The sequence below is a fragment of the Euwallacea fornicatus genome, chromosome 8 (assembly GCF_040115645.1).
Source record: "Euwallacea fornicatus isolate EFF26 chromosome 8, ASM4011564v1, whole genome shotgun sequence".
In the NCBI taxonomy this organism is placed as follows: domain Eukaryota; kingdom Metazoa; phylum Arthropoda; class Insecta; order Coleoptera; family Curculionidae; genus Euwallacea; species Euwallacea fornicatus.
In genome coordinates, this window is record NC_089548.1 from 3,859,375 (window position 1) to 3,870,224 (window position 10,850).

Genomic DNA, 10,850 nt, shown 5'->3' on the forward strand with positions numbered 1-10,850 from the left:
CTCAAATAATTAAATTTACATGTATATCCAGTCTAACTTTTCGATTAAAAGAAGTAACTAGGTAAATACATTTTTACATGGTTTCTAAAGTTTGACCGATACTTTGCATTGTTTTTAACCATTTTATTTTGTTGTTTGTTGTTGCTTGGTTGTATAAAAACTGGAGCTGGTTAAATTTCCATTTATATCTCAATATGGGGACCCTCGACCTTTAAAATAATGCTCTTGGTTAAACTTCTTTCTGCGTAATCCTAACAGTGAATTCTACGCCAGGTGCTTAGGAGATCGTTGGGAAATATTGCAATTCTCGACAGATATTTGTAGAAGTGTCTGACAAAGATATGGATAAGTTGCATTTTTCAAAATCTCACTTTGGTCATTGAGAATATATTTCTTTGAAAGTATTCACGTTGTTGAGAAGCAGAAGGTATGTTATAGTCGTCGTGGAGCCAACTTTCCTTATGTGGTAGTATTGTTAGTACTTCTTCATTCTCATGAAGGGCGTGGAGAAATATGAGCATTTGGGATTGATGAAAAGTCATAACTGTGGGTTGCATTTGCAGAGCTTTATTCAGCAGAATGTGCACGATTACCATGATTTACTGATGATTTTGTTTTGCGTTAGCGTTACAACTAGCAACGCAAGAAGTAATGAGGCATTTTGCCATAGTTATGGTAAAAGTTTACTACTCCGGTTTTCATAGGGCTTTGTACCATATGTAAGCAATTCCATTTAAAACACTTTTGATATTTTTTTACAAAATACCATGATTGCGCTGGATAATAACAAAAAGTTGAGCTAACATAGCATTTCGCTGGAGGAACGTCGTTCTAATATAAACAAACTTTATGTCGGCAAAGAGTACCCGGCCCTTTCTTCATATTAATCTTCTATGACCTCTATGATTTTATATTCAATTGATATTGGAAATATTTGGCAAACAATAATAATTGACTGAGAATTGTGATTCATTGAAATGATTATTGTCAGCTGAATATGCAGTTCAGCGGAGAAGGGGACAGTTGTTAATAAGTTAATATAAACAGCTTAATTTCAGATGTGACGCATCTAAGACATCCAGTTGAACTTCTTGTAAATGCGTGTTTTCACTGTTTATTTTTTTGCGCATCACCATGAAAGCAACGCGTTTTGAATCACTTTTTAAGGCATAAAACTAACAAAGTTGATTCGTCTTCTTCGCCAATATTGATTAAAAATGACATCAATAAGTCATTAAACAATTACTTCTGATGCGGGATTCGATACGTCATTTCCAGAGTCGGATTTATGAATTTCTCTTAAATGGACATGCACTCCGATTTAGTTACAAAATTGCGACAAAAGTTCGATTTTCATTTCTAGGAATGAATATAACTCAAATAACTAGTAAACCAACCAGAAGTTTCGCGATGGTTTCATATACAATATAAACAGTTAATAACTAATTAAAACATATCTTTTATAACCACTATTTCTTCGTGGAAGAACTGTTTGGTAACCCTAAGAAACTTGTTGTGTCCTTCAGATTACATCTCAGGATTGTTGATAGAAAATTGAGAAACACCAAATTTCAGGATTCATCAAAGAAAAAAGAGGCTATTACAATAAATAACCAATCGCTCGTTTTGTGGAGGGTATCCTGGAGACATGTTACTAATGGGGGGAGATTTCATTTATTTGAGCAACCTAAACGGATCTTATTAAGGGCGATCGTTTTTAACTTTGCTCATGTTGCCTCCTGTCCAACATATCTCCCTGCAAGAACACTAGAATCGATAATATCCACCCAAGTCCGTCTTTGCCAACTCTGGTGTCCTAGGAGAAATTCTTAATTACTACTTTCCTACCCCCAAAAAAAACCATTGACCAGGAAAGTTCCCTGCCCTTCCTGGACCAGCGTCCAACCTCTCCTCCAATAATACCAAGTACTGTATCAAGTCAATAAAGTCAGTACTGTACCTACCGAAAACTTATCAGATATGTAAGCGCAAAATACCATGCTACCCATATTAAATTTTTTTGAAGAGCGGATTTTCTGATATAGGTGAGTTGCAGCTTTGCTGAAGTCGAGCATGCAGCAATAATTTGGTATATATTTGTTCTCCATTGAAATAAATTATTACTGGTGATTAAATAGGCGTTAAGTGGCAGATAATGTATATCTTTTGTATAATGATAGACAAAAGTAAATCAATTAATAGAACTTTATTTGCAATTTGCGGTGATTGACAACCAAATTTAATGACTTTGCAGATACTCACGTGAAAAGAGTATTTATATTATCAGTGAAAATAATGATGGTGTTTAAAGCATCTCAGGCTCGTTAAAAGAAAAAAACGGACAAACATTCGGTTTAACTTCTTTAACAAGCTGCAATGAATGATGGAAAAATAAAAGGGCAAATGCATCACTTTAAGGATATCGGAAAACCGAAAAAAAATCCCTGTGTACTTCAAATTATTAAGTTACGGAGTTTCATATTATGCTGAATATACTTTTTATCGGTTTTCTATCTTGCCTTTTGCGAGTAATGTTTCGAACACCACATATTTCTGGTACATAGTGCAGTTGGTACGATTATATAACCCGGAACGGAGGGTCCGCAATAATATACATAGTACATACATATGCATGTTACATATATTATATCTTACAAATTACAAAAATATCTCTAACATTGGTGCTGCAACATACATATACATATGTATGTATATCTAATCAAGCCTATAGATAGTATGAATAGAAAATGTGAAAATATCTATTAGATGGGTCCGACTGGCAGTAAGATAACTCAACTTTCGTACGAAATTGAGAAAGACAAGGATAAGAGCATTTAACATATTTTTTTTTCTCCGAACTGCGACAGAAAACATATGAGGACTAATGAAAATTGAGGTGGATTGAATCGCACTGAAACTCAATTAGTGGCAGCCTTTTTGGAATCATAGGGAAGCAGTGACTGAGAACTATGTATTCAATTCATTGTTGGGCCTCTTCAACAGAACGCAGACATGTTTGAGGATCCATGGGTAAAGCATTGAAATAAGTTTGTATACTTTTATGTATGATTAAATATTGTGGGAATAAAAAGAAAAAAATGTATCATCATTTTTTGAATCGAAATACTTTCTAAATCTACTCTATTATATCTCCATTTGACGGCCATTTGGCGCAGGAACTCACATTCCCGTACTCTACAGGGGACGAAGTTTTTGTTGCCTTTTAAAATTTTTCGCATTTCAATATATCTGAGGCGAATGATATCCCCCCCCCCCCCAAAAAAAAAACAGGTGAATAAGCGCACAAGTTGAATTTTAAGTTGGTGGGGACCTTATTTAGAAACCACTATTCAAATTGTTTGATACACAGGTTCTCCACGACGAAGAGAAACAAAGCTGTTAGAATGCTTTTAAAGTCTTAGGAAATACTAGGGAACTAGCAGGAGTTCAAAAATTAACATATTTGCAAAGTCATTTACACCGTTAATTTATTCATGAATTTCTTCGAAAAGTCGCATCATGGATTAATCCAAGTACGTAAGACATCTTTGACACAGAAAATTTTACCGTGAATTAATTTGCGGAGAAATTCGGGAAAATATTTACGGATTAGAGAGTGTTCTTTAGTGGAGGTTTCCTTGCCACCGGGGATAAATTAATATGTTCAAATTGAATGGCATTCTCAAGGAAATAATTCAAAGTTCCGCTGCTTTATATTACTGACTGACCGTAAGTACGTTGCAGTCGCCATTGTTGCAATCAGGAATCTCTACAGTAGTGGAAAAATGTAGAGCAACTTTTGAGAAATCAATATAATTAGAGTTCTAGCAGTTATAAAAATTTAGATATAGGTTCGATATGAAGCCAATGTACGTTCAAATACTTCTGCAAAAATATTTATTTATTTTTTTGTGGGATTTAATATTAACAATAGTATTTTTTGGTGAAAGAACCGGAGCAACTCATCAAGTTATAACAAATATTTACCTTAAAATTTATTTCATTCGTGATATATCATTGGTCAAAATGCCTCGAGGCAAACATTCATCAGTGGAAATGAAAGAATGTGTTGTCAATCTGTGTATAAGTGGCCAAAGGCAAGCAAATATTGCTAAAACATTTAATTTAAACAAATTCAGTGTTTGCCGAATTATCCGACAACATCGAGTGCCAAGGAATACTGATATAAAAAGGAAGTGTGGCAGACCCAGCAAAACCAATCGTTACCAAGATAAACACATTTTCAAAAATTGCCAAGAATGAACCACTTCTAGGATCGAAGAAAATTAAGGGCCGTATTTCTGATGAGCTCGGTGTTGAAGTAACAATTAGAACAGTAAGAAACAGGTTACTTGAAGGTCAATTATATGGAAGAAGACCAGTCAGGAAACCTCTTTTATACAAAAGAAATAGACGTGTTCGATTTAATTTTGCGCGACATCTTCACTGGCTAGAGCAGGACCAGAAAGAAGTGATCTGGGGGGACGAATCAAAGTTTTGCTTATTTAGTAGTGATGGTAACACTTACGTGAGGCGTCCTAAAAATGAAAGATTCAATCCAAAGTACGCCTGTCCTACAGTGAGGCACGGAGACGGGTCGATAATGGTATGGGGTTGTTTTTCCGGCTATGGTGTTGGCCCCCTCTACAAAATATATGGTCAGATGAATAGATTTCAATATACGGAAATCTTAGAGGATCGAGTGGTGACATGCGCGGACGATGTTACGCCCTTAAGACACATTTTCCAACAAGGCGACTATCTAAAACAGACGTCAAAATATGCGAAAGAATGGTTGAGGAAAGAAGAAATACGAGTTTTGGAATAGCCTTCGCAATCCCCCGATCTAAATCCCATTGAGAACCTCTGGGAAATTTTAGATCCGAAAATCAGAGATAGGACCTGTGGAAATCAAGACGAACTGTTCACTGCTTTAAAAGACGTGTGGATAAGTACGGATCCAGTCATCCTGGCGAAATTGAAAAAAGTCTATGACAAAAAGATTCGATGCTGTAGTGAAAAATAATGGATATTTTTTAAAATATTAAAACTTCTAAATGTAAATTGTTGTTTTGATGAATTTTAAGGTAAATATTTGCTATAATTTGATTTACTTTTTTCCACCAAAAAATACTATTGTTAATATAAAACTTCATAAAAAAATAAAAATAAAGATTTTTTAAATAAAAGTATTTGGACACACGCTGGCTTCATATCGAAAATATACATAAACATTTATAACAATCAATACTCTAATTATATTAATTTCTCAAAAGTTGCTCTACATTTCTCCCCTACTGCTTATGAGTATTTGAGCTGGAGCTAGCTCCGTCTGAAAACGAAATATGATGTAACGGCTGCGACTTATTGTTATTATTGATTATATGGTACATAACGAGAAAAATTGAAAAATGCAATCTACATGTACGATACAAGTTTAAACTCGTAACTTTCAGGTTGGAGTCACTATATATACGTTAAACGGCTTTAATAAAATGCAGCTACCTAACCTGTTGATCTGATAGTTAGATAAGGTAAAAATTCCACGTACTAACCATTAGAAAGCATACAACTGTTTGGAATGAAAAGCATCCTAATTGCGTCTGTCGTAAAGAGCCAATCACGATCTAAAAAACTCAGAAGTATTTCGTTTAGTTCGATATCAGAGAGAGTTCTATTCACTTTATATGATTCTCTGAAGTTGATCGTACGGGGAAAATTGAATGAGTTTAACGAAATAAGTTTCTATTTCTTGAATCTAATGTAGAAATGGTCAATTTTGAAGTAGAGGTGCGATTTTGTTTTGCCATCGTGCGACTTGAAAAAATGAAAACGTGCAAAAGAACTGAATTGAAATTGAAAAGACTTGACTGACAATTTCTACGAGGCGTCAAGGAATAAATTCAACAAAAGTTAAAAATCTCACTTTGGTGCCGGATTTTCACTTTATTTCCTGTTGGGACATCAAATTAACGTATGTTTGTGGACCTTGTCAATTACGAGATGGCAATAATTCTCGGGGTATTCTGCGACTTGGAAAATTTACACTATGAGCTGAGATCATTCAACATTTCCTCTAAGATGCTTTCACATCGATCGGTTTTTGAGGGCAATTTCACCTAAGAGAGTATTGAGATTACATTTTGATATCACCCGGGAGAAGAAATTTCAAAAAATCACCTGAACGTCGGAAAAATTCGCCGAAAATTCCACGAGGCTCCAAACTTCAGCATCTGAGGTTTTTGATAGAAAATTTTGCTACATATTGTCGATAATTATTTCTTGGTAGCCAGGCAGGCACCTTTGGCCGACTGGACTTACAGCAAATAAGAAAAATTTCAGAGAGAGAAAAACCGCACATTTGGAAAATGTTCTCCAATAGAAATGAAAGAATTTAAGAGGAAGGCTTTTTGGAACACGCCTTTCAGGTGTCCGTTTATTAATTAAACCTTGCCACTTGTATATGCCTTGTCGGATTTTTTAGCATAAATGCGTACTAACATGACCGCAAAAAGTCCATATTACATGTCCGCTTTATCGGCGTCGATAAATCAAGCTTATGATTGGCAAAAAAAGTCGATCTTCCAAATTTGGCACCAGAGCTCGTAAATTTTCTGACGTCCATATTAAACCAGTGAATTCCCTTTGCTTTGCAAACAAATTGCCATTGAAAGAGTTGTTTGTTCGAGATCAACTAACTAGCAGTTGCTTATTACTTTTTTAGTCTCAATATTAGATTGTTATCAAACGTAAACGCTACAGGGACCACCCGGTTAAAACGAGCCCATCGCAGCCCAAGAAAATGATAAATTAATCTACTGGGAAAATGGTCTCATTAGCATATGACTGATGCCGAATGGCGTTTTAAGCTCCGATAAGTGGCATGGATAATGTAATAAAGGTGGACTTGAAAGCACAGCTGTATGAGAGCCACTTTTAGTGTTAAGCTCAACTTCGCGACGTAAATACGCACGGTCCAGATGCTGTACACCCATCGCTGGGAACTTTGTCTGCCGGGTTTAGATCGGGTTTGCGGGCCGGCCCTTTCATTTGAGCTCTAATTTGTTAGTTCAATGAATGCGTAATAGCATTAAGTAGTTTTGCAATCATTCGTGGTTTTGCCGGTGTCGCATTTGAGAGACGGTTTAGAACCTTTTGTAAGTCAGTTTTGTTTTCAAAATTTGCAACTCAAGTCATCAAACTTACGGTACTCTTCCAGAGAAAAGTCACTTCATTTGATTAACCGATAAATCCTATTGGTAGTTGTCTGGTCTGATCACCATTTGCTCAACTGAGGCAATTGATATTTTAGAAATTCCAGTTATAATCAATCATTCGTGATGATTTCGGGAAATTGAACTTTATTAATGGGTGTGTAACTCATAACGAGACATAGTAATTTTATCTGATGGCATGCAATAATTGACAGCTAACGAGGAAACGTTTCGGCTGCCGCGATGATTATCTCCTAGATTGGAGTTTAAACAATAATCTAAGTGACGCAAATTCGTTACGATCTTAATTGATAATTTTTTCAGCATGGGGCTTGGTTAATCTGATGTTCGCTAACACAAATGCCTACCGTTTATTAGGAGCAAGTTGTTTAATTCTTTTTTTCAGGGGATTTATAATTAAAATATATGTATGTATACGTTAAGATGACTCCCAAATTAAGTTAATCGATTTAATCAGAACTGAGGTTGGTTAGGACGGTACTTTGCCCCACAAGGTGGGTCATCACATTGTGTGGTGCGTTAGGAGATAAGTTAAGATTGAATAACTCATATTTTCCTGGTTTTAGTCAAGTTCACGTATATTTTTCAGGGTTCATTAGATGCAATGCGAACTGCATGGTACAATTCTGTGACTATTTTTATCGGATTTTCTCGATGTGTAGCTGCAATTTTGTTGCAAAACATCGAAACTTTCTGTTGTACACCGCAGTCAATTACATACCTACATATGATGTCAGAAATTATAGAATTCTATCATTAATTTGGTATATACATTTATGTTTTCGAACCCCACTTTACATGATGATTGTGAGGACATCAAATCAAGTGGACTCTATATAGGGTGATTCACGATACAGGGTGTACCATTTATATTTAAGCGATGATCATCATTGACTCTGACCCTATTCAAATAGAAAGTTTTGTACAAGACTCTCTCTGCAGGGATCTCTTTCTGCAGTAATTATAGTTACACTAATGTGTGTTCAGACTTTTCTGCTTTTAGTCTTTATCTATATTGAGAGCTCTGATTTGCTCAGAATGATTTATGTTTTGTCGTAGCTTTTCCGTGACGTTTCTATTGTTACTTTCCGTACTGGTCAATTCATAAGAGGGGAGATCGCTACTTTCGCAATCTTAACGTTAACGTTTTCCTTGTCTCGAAAGAAGATCAATCTACGAGTTCGAATATTTCTCAGGACAGCTGTATTTACTTTTGACGTCGAAGACATTGCAATCATATTTACTTTTTAACATTGACTTGGCACCTTAAACTTTAATGATACCGAGAAATTTTAAAGGGTGGTGGGAGACATCGCTACAAACTTTTTTCTTAAATAAACATTTGCCCGCAAATGGGCCGTTTGAGCAGAAAAGAGGCAATATGGTTTTGATCATTACAATAACTTTTTGTTCATTTTAGGTGTTGTTTAGTCGGTAAATAAAGGATGGTTTACAGTAATTGTTCGAAATGTTGGCCATTTGCGTCAATACAAAGGTTACAGCGTCGCTTTATTGACTCAAGGATCTTATGAAATATTCCGAGAACAGCTTCTTGATGTGAGCAACTGGCCATTATTGTTGCTAAAAGATCTTCCTCATTGCGAGTAGCCATTTCGTAGACCCAGCATTTGAGATAACTGCAAAGGAAAAAATCCAGGATGTTGAAATCAGGAGAAGGCGCGGGCCTGGTTGCAGGACCTCCTCTTCCAATCCATGGATGCATATCGATAAGTTCTTCAAATGAGAAGTTAACTTATTTTTCTGTTTTGCGGGCATATATTTATTAAAGAAAAAAGTTTGTACCGATGTCCCCCACCACCCGATAAAGTATGTCGGTACATTTTTGGGACACTCTATATATGTCCAATGTACATATCCAACGAGAGGTAGCACGTGCGTCTGCTTGAAATGTTTATCGGTCAATTAAGACCAATTTTCTTTATAAGCAATTAAGAAAATTTACTGACTACGCTGAAGCATGTAAGTCCCATATTTCCGGTATGTACTTTCACAGACCCGAGTAATCAAATTTAAAAGCCAGATTATGAGTACTTATAAATCATCAGCCTATTTACGTGGGAGATTTGATTAATTTCGAAAACGGTCCGTTACAAATAGATTTAGGACGCCCACTAATGCCTTTCCGACATAAATATAATTCGTTTTTTGCCGCCAGACTGCGCGGCAGTCTAAATTGACGGTTGATAAAACTATTTAACAGGAATGACGAAAGAGGCTGTGGAATGACCTTACAGACACAGAATTGAATCAAATTATTTTTGAAACACTGAACAACATTGAAAGTTCAAAGCCCCGTTTTGATAACCAGTTTTCCTTAGTTTTGCATTGTCAGTGATCAAACTGGAACTTATTTGACAATTTGAAACGTCTACTTAAATGCCGAAAAAGTACTTTCCCATACAGGAAAAATAGAGTGGAGAAGAATTAGAAAATAAGTACGGGTAAGAAGTTTTCAGTTTTTGCTTAGAGTTGTCTTGTCTCGGTTTAAGAAATTTAATTGAAATATGCCTTAAGAAGCAGTTAAAATTCTGGAAAATCCTGAATATTTTTCTAAAATTTCAAAATGACGTGGTACCTTCAAATGCATAATAAAATTATTTATGAAATCTTAGAAAATCTCTTTTTTATCTCAAGGAGTTTCTGAAAGTTACTTGGGAGTAACAACCAAAAAATAAATCTGAAGTTGACTAAAAACATTAGAAGAACGAGAATAGAAATTACCAAACGGAAAAAACGTTTTCAATTGCTGGCATCTGTACAAAAACTGCAACAAAAATACAAAAGCCCTTCTACAGACCGTTGTCAGACGACGGACACATACTGAGGGTGAATGCAACCGAAAAAAAGAAACGATACATTTGAACAAGAGAAAAGATTGCATTAAAACTAATTACAAAGATAAGAAACCTCGAAAACTTACTACACAATCTATCAAACCAATTACTATATAAACACGCATTACAGACAAAAATAACTGAAAGACTGGCACAAATTCAGATAAGAAGGAAAGGCAATCGTCACTACTTGACCATTCTGAACCCTCTTTGCCTGGCAAGATAACTCCTCTTCCTTTTCCCTTGAACCACTCTATTGGAACGTTTCAAATGTAATTCTTTCTTTTATATTCTCTGTAATTTTTATGTATGTCACAAGGGAAGAGAATTCAAATGGTCAGTAGCCTCTTTTTTTCTATACAGGGTGATTCCAAAGTTGTAGTTATCTTTTCGGCAGCGAATAGGGCTTCAAAAAATAAGATTTTATCCCTTTGGCACTTTTTCGAAATATCAACATCAACGGAGATACAGGATGTCAAAGATTTATTTAAAAAATTAAAATTTATTAATAATTGCCAGACCACTAGAGATGATTAAATGAAATTTTGTAGATGTTAGTAATGGTCAAATTGCATTGGATGCACGGACGGATCACTTCGATGATTTTTTTAGAAAACAAGGTTAATCAATTTCTGAGCTTTGGCTGGACCTCTAAACAACAACTGAATTTACTTTTAGAAAATATGAAAATCAAAATAATTTTTTTTTATTCGAAAATAATTTTTATTTTTTGAAAAATCAGTGACGCACCATTTTAAAA

General features: G+C 35.2%; 1 protein-coding gene across 1 annotated transcript in view; it reads left to right on the plus strand.

The window, feature by feature from the left end:
* Positions 1–10,850, plus strand: part of LOC136340561 (uncharacterized) — a 45,501-nt gene that overhangs the window by 12,344 nt on the left and 22,307 nt on the right. The window lies entirely within an intron of this gene.